Source organism: Lathyrus oleraceus, chromosome 1 (genome assembly GCF_024323335.1).
Source record: "Lathyrus oleraceus cultivar Zhongwan6 chromosome 1, CAAS_Psat_ZW6_1.0, whole genome shotgun sequence".
In the NCBI taxonomy this organism is placed as follows: Eukaryota; Viridiplantae; Streptophyta; class Magnoliopsida; order Fabales; family Fabaceae; genus Lathyrus; species Lathyrus oleraceus.
The window spans coordinates 358362040-358369247 of record NC_066579.1 but is presented as its reverse complement, the minus strand read 5'-3'; the positions used below and the strand labels follow the sequence as shown (position 1 = coordinate 358369247).

The window sequence follows — 7208 nt, the reverse complement described above, 5'->3', positions numbered from 1 at the left end:
AAGGTCATTTTGTCATCAGTGGAAAACCATGCGTGATAAGGATACTCCTCTATGCGAATGTTCTAGCTTTCAAAGGACGAGGAGGAGGAAGGGAGTTTCGGGAACAAAGCCCCCAGCTTTAAAAGTGAAGCCCTACCCTAGTAATATATTTTCCCTATCTAAGCTATATCAACATAGCCAACTATAAAACTAATGCGCTTGTCAATGAATTCTTGGTGTAATACGTAAATGATTGGTGTCATAATTTTTCACTAATCAGTCTCATCCGTGTAAGAATTAGGAATTCCTCTTCCAACTCGTCCCGGAATGGGCGTTATGGAAAAGAACAAGAAGAACACAAAAGGAGGAATTTGTCCAATAGTAACAAATGGTGCCTCAATAGGGTGACATCCAATCCAACCTAGTAGTAAGTGATCCGCCAGAAGCAACCAAAATATTCCTTGGTGAATAGGGCGAAAACTTGAACTACACACGTACATACTTTTAAAAAAAGGTAAAGCCAACAGACATATAAAAACAGGTGCTATTGTGGCTACACCTCCCGATTTGTCAGGTATACTACGAAGAATGGCATGGATCGGTAGGAAATACCATTCCGGCACAATATGAGGCGGGGTGGGCATCGGATTAGCAGGTATATAATTGTCGGGATGCCCCAAAACATTAGGAGCATAAAAAATCCAAATGGAAAAAAAGATAGCAAAAGCTACCCAACCTACTAGATCCTTTACATAAAAATAAGGGTAAAACGAAATTTGATCCATCTCTAAATGTACACCCAATGGATTATTTGATCCATATTGATGCAATGCGGCCAGATGAAGAAGACCGATGCCTACTAAAATAAAGGGGAGTAAATGAAGACTAAAAAAACGATTTAAGGTGGCATTGTCCGCGGAGAAACCACCCCAAAGCCAAGTAACTATCTACTACAGGTATGGCGCTAGCTAAGCTTGTAATTATTCTAGCTCCCCAAAAGCTCATTTGACCCTAAGGTGGCACGTATCCTGTAAAAGCTGTCACAATCATTAATAGGAAGATTACAACTCCGAGACACCGAACAAATTCCCTAGAACTGCTATGACTCGCATGATATAGACCACGAAAAATATGAAGGTGAACCATAATGAGAAACATACTTGCCCTATTAGCATGCATATAACGGAGCAACCAGCCCCCTTCAACATCTCTCATAACATGTTCTACGCTGTTGAAAGCTAGATCCACATGAGGTGTGTAATGCATAGCTAAAAAAACGCCAGTCACTATCTGAATTACTAAACAAATACCAGCTAATGAACCGAAGCCCCACCAATAACTAAGATTGCTCGGGGTTGGATAATCTATCAAATGTTGATTAAGTGTGGAGGATATAGGTTGTTTTAGAAGAGATAATCGTTGGTTCCTTATAGTTATTTTTTTATCTTTCCTATCGTGACAACTCAGGTTCCCCCACCTTTTTTCATTATGGGGCCCTACTTAACAAGAATAAAGAATCAATTATTTATAGTACCTTTTCTTTCTTCCACCTCCGAAGGATGAAGGGGGTATACAGCAAAAGAAGCGAGCGTCGAAGGGGTCGGGTCATCCTGGGTTACTGAAGAGTCAGACGACTGCTCGGTGACCAAATCTGAGGGGTTTTTACCGCTTTCTCTTCTCCCCAGCACTCTTGATCATCTTATTGCAACAAAGCAAGCTTAGGAATGAATCTAATGGAAATTTAGGTCTCTGTCCGCTTGGAAGATTTTGATTTCCTCTTCGGTGAAAGAGGGCAAAGGTGTGTGGGAGAAATAATTCTAAAAGGAGAGAAGATTTCGTCCACCAAACGGGACAGAGTGCGACCCCTAAGCAATTGGAGGTTCTCCTCCAGGGTCCGTCCATATCATCTGAAAAAATTTCCTGTTCAATTAACATAGCTAAATTTGATTTGAATAGGATGACTCAGCGTCAGGAAAAGTCAAGTAAGTCCCCCTTTTGCCTTGAAATAAATTGGTTTCGCTGCGCCCTAAATCCATCAAAAAGCTTTTTTTTAATTCATCCCATTTTTTGGGGGCGAGGGTCTTTCATTAAAGGGGGGAAAAGAGGGGATGGGGCCGCCTTGCGCAGCTTTAGAAAGGAGACAATTTCATAAAGTAACTCTCTTCAACCTTTTATATCTATTTGGGCGAGATAAAGTCAATATGATATTTGCGTTGGTTTTTCCAACGAAACTAAGCACTTTTTTTTCTTTATCATTCGGAAGGCTCAGTCCCACACTCTGACTTCAATGATGGGAACAACCCCCGCACACCAGCACTCCAATGAACAACAGTTCTCCGCCTTACTTCATTTAGAATAGTGGTCGACCCCTCGGGAGTTACATTCGTAACTTAATGTTACATTCACGTGGTGATATTATATCCAAGAGTACTACCCTGTACGTAGTTTATGTCCGGGGAGCATACTTGACAGGAGATAGACACAGGCGGTAGATAGGTCCCCCCCTTCGATTCCTGCCTCGTTAGCATCTCTGATCCGAGATAAGGGATTACTCCGTTAGGTCTTTTCGGTCCGGAGCCGGCCGGTAATGGACCTACTTACCTTGCTTGTGGACCAGCTTCGAAGCTAACCCTTGTTTTATGGGTTTAGCGGTTGCTACCAAGACAATTTCTTTATGCCCATCAAAGGACCTCGAGATGCTAATCCACGAAAAATGATGCGAGAAATTCTAAAGAACTCATATACGGAACGAGAGCGACCCATGGAAATACATCGGTTTCTTTCTTGTGCAAAGGAACTATTTCTTGGCAACTTGGACAACTTATAACGAAGTTTGTCCCGCATATCACTAGGAAGATCGGAATCTTTACAAAAGGCTTTATAAATCTTTTGTCTCAATTCATATTTAGCCGCGAGCAATCTGCGTTTGTGATCTCGTATATTTCGTTTCTCCGACATCTCTTACTGAGTTTCTCCCTCATCTTTTTGCAAAAAGCCGCTCCACGGTGGTAAAGTCTCATCTTGTGTGTTGGCCGAAGTTACAATAGTAACATTGAACCCTCGAATATGTTCGAAGATCTCGAAATGATCTTCCAGTTCCGGGGAGAATTCGCAAAACTCTGTTTTCATCGAGAAATGAATGGTGTTTTCCCGTATTTCGACCAGAGAATCTAACAGAGACATTACTGTCGATATTCTGACCGAAAAATTAGACATCCCATGCCCTCAGAGAGTGATTTGTCGTGCTAGGTCACTAACATATCCTTTGTCTTTTTTTGACCCCAAGAATGGATTGGATCGAAACGACTTTCCTGTCGAACCCCTTTGTGTCTGTATGAATTTTTGACCGTGCGGAATCTCCATAGCCAATTTTCCATTTATTATTATTAAATCATAGGGCGCCTTAGGTACTAATCTTATTCCACACGATCCAGGAACTTCCATAACGTTGGCGTGATTCAGTTTGAGCAACGGATCTTGACGTGATACATCTTTGTAATGAAAATTGAGTGGAAGCATAGTGATTGATTGAGACAAAAAAATTCCCTCCAGACAGAAAGAGAGTCTTTCCTGTACGGAGTAGTGAATAACTATAGAGAGATGTGCTTGGTTGTTGACCAACAGAAAGGATGCATGGGAAAAAGCTATCAAAAATACTCGGATGGATAGAAAAAAGAGGAAAGCAATCCATGAATGCTAAAAAGAAGGCCATTCATGGATTCTATTTCTTTTATTATTGCATTAAAATAGGGACTAGCCGACCCACGGTCGGTCAAATCCCTATGAATATATGAAAGCTTCTTTCGGCGATAATTAACTGACTGCCCCATGGTGGCAGTTAAATAGAAGTCGACTCCCCTCTAAATGTCCTCATCTGTTATTTAATTTCCCGGTAAAAGGGACTTTTTCATTTCAATTATAATGGATTCCTGCTTTAGTAAGGCATTTCGGTAGCTCACATCTAGGGACTTATCTTCGCGTAATGACTCAATATTATGCAATTCACTGCTAAAATCTTGGACAGCCCGACCCTCCCCTTTTGAAGCTGAAGGACCAGGTTGATCTTGGTTTTCGTGAAATACAGGCAGAGCCCCCTCTAGGGAATGAGGTTGATTGAACCTCCCAGACATTCCTCCAGATGAAGAGGGGTAGAATTGTGCCATAGCTCTAGCGAGGTCTTCCATGAAGACATAACGTAGTTCCATTATTCCTCGTGAAAGAACAAGACTAAATAATAATCTAGTAAAAAAAAAGGTATTTCCCTCTATTTGGAATTTTCCTAATAAGTGGTAGATTACTAAAAAATGTGAAAACTGAAGTGTCGCGAAAGACTGGGATGGGAAACAAAACGAAATGTACCGGATTTTTAGCACGTGCAACCATCAAACCAGAGACCAAAGAGGGGCTCGACAAAACAGAAAGTATCATGGTACCCTTAGTCCAAAAATCTTTCCCTAAAATGGAACTTTCATGCTACTTCTTGCTCCAGCATGAAAGTCAATCTATTACGACAAGCGCGGTTGTTCTTCTTTCCTTTTCTTCTTCCAAGCCTTACATGCACTAAGTTACTGACACTTACAGAATATAAAATATGACATTGTGCACTGACTATAGTTAACTTCTATTCGCATTGACCGTAGAAAGTTCCTTCCTATCCTATTGCACTGACCAAAGTAGCTTGAGTTGACCTTCCAATGCATTCTTTTCGATCTTGAACTACGATAGACTGAAGACGAATCCAATTTCGATAAAAGGTGAAGTCGAAGCTACTCGATCATTCAACAGGGACAACTGGAATCTACACTAGGATCCAACCTGCACTGCCAACTTTCTTCTCTTATTTAATTTTTAGTTACAGGGAAAGATAACTCCTAAATGCAGTCGGGATCTTATATATGATGCCGCTCACCACAATAGAAAGACTATTTTCACGAGCTTCTGTAAGCTTATCCTGCAGCCTATTGGACAAGGCAAGGAAGGAGGAACTCTAAGAAAGTAAAAATTAAGGTATTCCCTGGTTCGGTTTACCTGGGCGAGAAAAAGACTAGACACACAAACCGAAAGTCTTCTTTGAATCAAGTTCTCACTTCACTTACCCTCTCGCTACCTTCTCGTTGTTTTTGTTTTTGTTTTTTCTACTTGTTGGCTAATGTTGACCGGCTTCACGAGACCATTTAGGCCTACACAAGGCTAAGCTCTATTGGGCGTAGCTTATTCCATCCAAGCAAACTACTCAAAAAAATGAGAAGAAAGATTGACTCTTTTATCTAAGTAATTTCTTTGTTTAACTTGAAACAGACATACGAATACGTAGTGGAATAAGGTGCTGCCACTATAGCTTCGAGTAAGTTGACTGGTCTAACCTCAGATTATAGGTCAATAAGTGAGACAGAGGTTACTGGGGAAAGGCGAGAAAGTAAGTCCATCAAAATAAGTCAATTTACTTCGTAACCTTTACTTGGAAGACTAAACCCGCGCCTTACCTAGGGCTGCAAGTAAGGACTTCACATCCGGATTGGACACAAACAAGCGCACCAGATATTTATATAAATTCCCCCTAAATGATCATAGGCCGGTCAGTTCAAAGCTCTAAGAGGAATAAAAACCTCCATATCTTACCACCGCTTTACTCTTTAAGTTGATAGCCAAAGAGATATTATAAATAATTAAGGGAAGGGGACCCACAACGAAGGAAGAGGGATACTACTAATGCTTGATTCAATCGCTTTCTTTATCTTGTGGTCGACTGCAATTGAAAGATTCGTTCCTATTTTAGGATTGGGGCGGTGTCCGCCCACTAATGTAAAGATTGGGCGGGGGAGAGGTTATTTCGACAAAAGATAATTTATTTTTGATTGAGTTCCAGGCTTAAGAGCCGAATTACCCATTGGGATTGGTGTACAGACAAGACTGATTGAGATTTGTAATTAGCTGCAATAAAAGAATACACTCTTTTGACAAAGAAGTGAACAACTCCGATCTGTAGATAAGAATAAGGATAACCTTGAAAGGAGTCTTCTTAGCTTGAAAGAGGCCTTAAAGAAGTGAAAAAGAGAAGATTGAGTAGCCGGGTGAATATCCTTTGCTATTGAATTTGAATAAGTTGTGGCTCTTTCAATAAGATCTTGGACTGGGATACTAAGCAAGAGAGCCAAAGGGGCGAAACGAGATATAGATGACTGGATCAGTCTGGCTACAAGACCTTGAAAAGGGAATAAGCCCTGGGACTTATTTTTTAGTTAGAGCTTTCAATTTATTGGTCAGTCATAGCTGCAGCTATAGCCGATAGACTAGGTCTATAGGGTATGCCCTTGAGATGTAGAAGGACTGGTCTTTTCCTATTTTAGGAAGGTAGAAGGCGCTGCCCTATACGTGCCTACTCGCTTGAGCGACTCTCAGTCATTGTAAATAGATAGAAAGAGCACGAAAGTATACTGTCTTACTGGATCTGCTCTATGGAAATGGAATTGAAATCCTCTTAGTCTGATTCCTTACGAAGAAAGTCTGACTCTATCTTCTCAATAGCGAAGGGATTTGGGCAAAAGGTGTACGACTTAGTAGGAGAGGTTCTGAAAGAGTGAAGGTAGTACATCTTTCTTTTCCTTTTGATTGAGATGGACTCCTCTCTACTTCTGGGACGAGGTATGACTGAAATAGGAGAGGTGTCCTTCCTAGGTAAGACCAGGCCTGGTTGATTAGTCTGCCTTCTGTGATCCGGGAATGAAAATTGGAAGGCAGTAGTTCAGGGACTATTTTGGGGGCATTGATCCTAGGTCTTAATCTGTTGTCATCTTGGGGGATTCTTGTGGCATATCATCTTCCATATGTAGGTTTTTCCCAATCCTCATAATGGTCTTTCGATTGTTCCACCAATGCTACTGGAGCACTCTTGATGCCCAAAGTCTTATGGCCGATGGCTCTTAAGGGTTTACACTCACAATGAAAATGAATGCATCCCTTATTCGCCCTGGCTTGGTTAAGCCCAGAAGCGAAAACAAGAAAATCAGTACCGGAGACTCCTTCGATATAAGCAGGCTCTTTAGGGCGATTCTCCTCTTCCTTAGACATAAAATCTAGTTAGACCCACTAGGTAAATAAAGGAATTACCAAGGTCAAACACATATCGCAGTCTTACATCTACCTTTGCCTTACCCATAGAAAGCCTTTGCACAACACATAATTCCTTCCTACATTTTTAGCGGAGAGAAGAGAATAGTCTAGTTAGTAGT

General features: G+C 41.1%; 2 pseudogenes; both read right to left on the bottom strand.

The window, feature by feature from the left end:
* Positions 1-251: 251 nt before the first annotated feature.
* On the bottom strand, positions 252-2937 carry LOC127106789 (cytochrome b-like; annotated as a pseudogene).
* A 3-nt stretch (positions 2938-2940) lies between these two features.
* LOC127115750 (60S ribosomal protein L5, mitochondrial-like) lies at positions 2941-3498 on the bottom strand (annotated as a pseudogene).
* Between the last annotated feature and the right edge of the window lie 3710 nt (positions 3499-7208).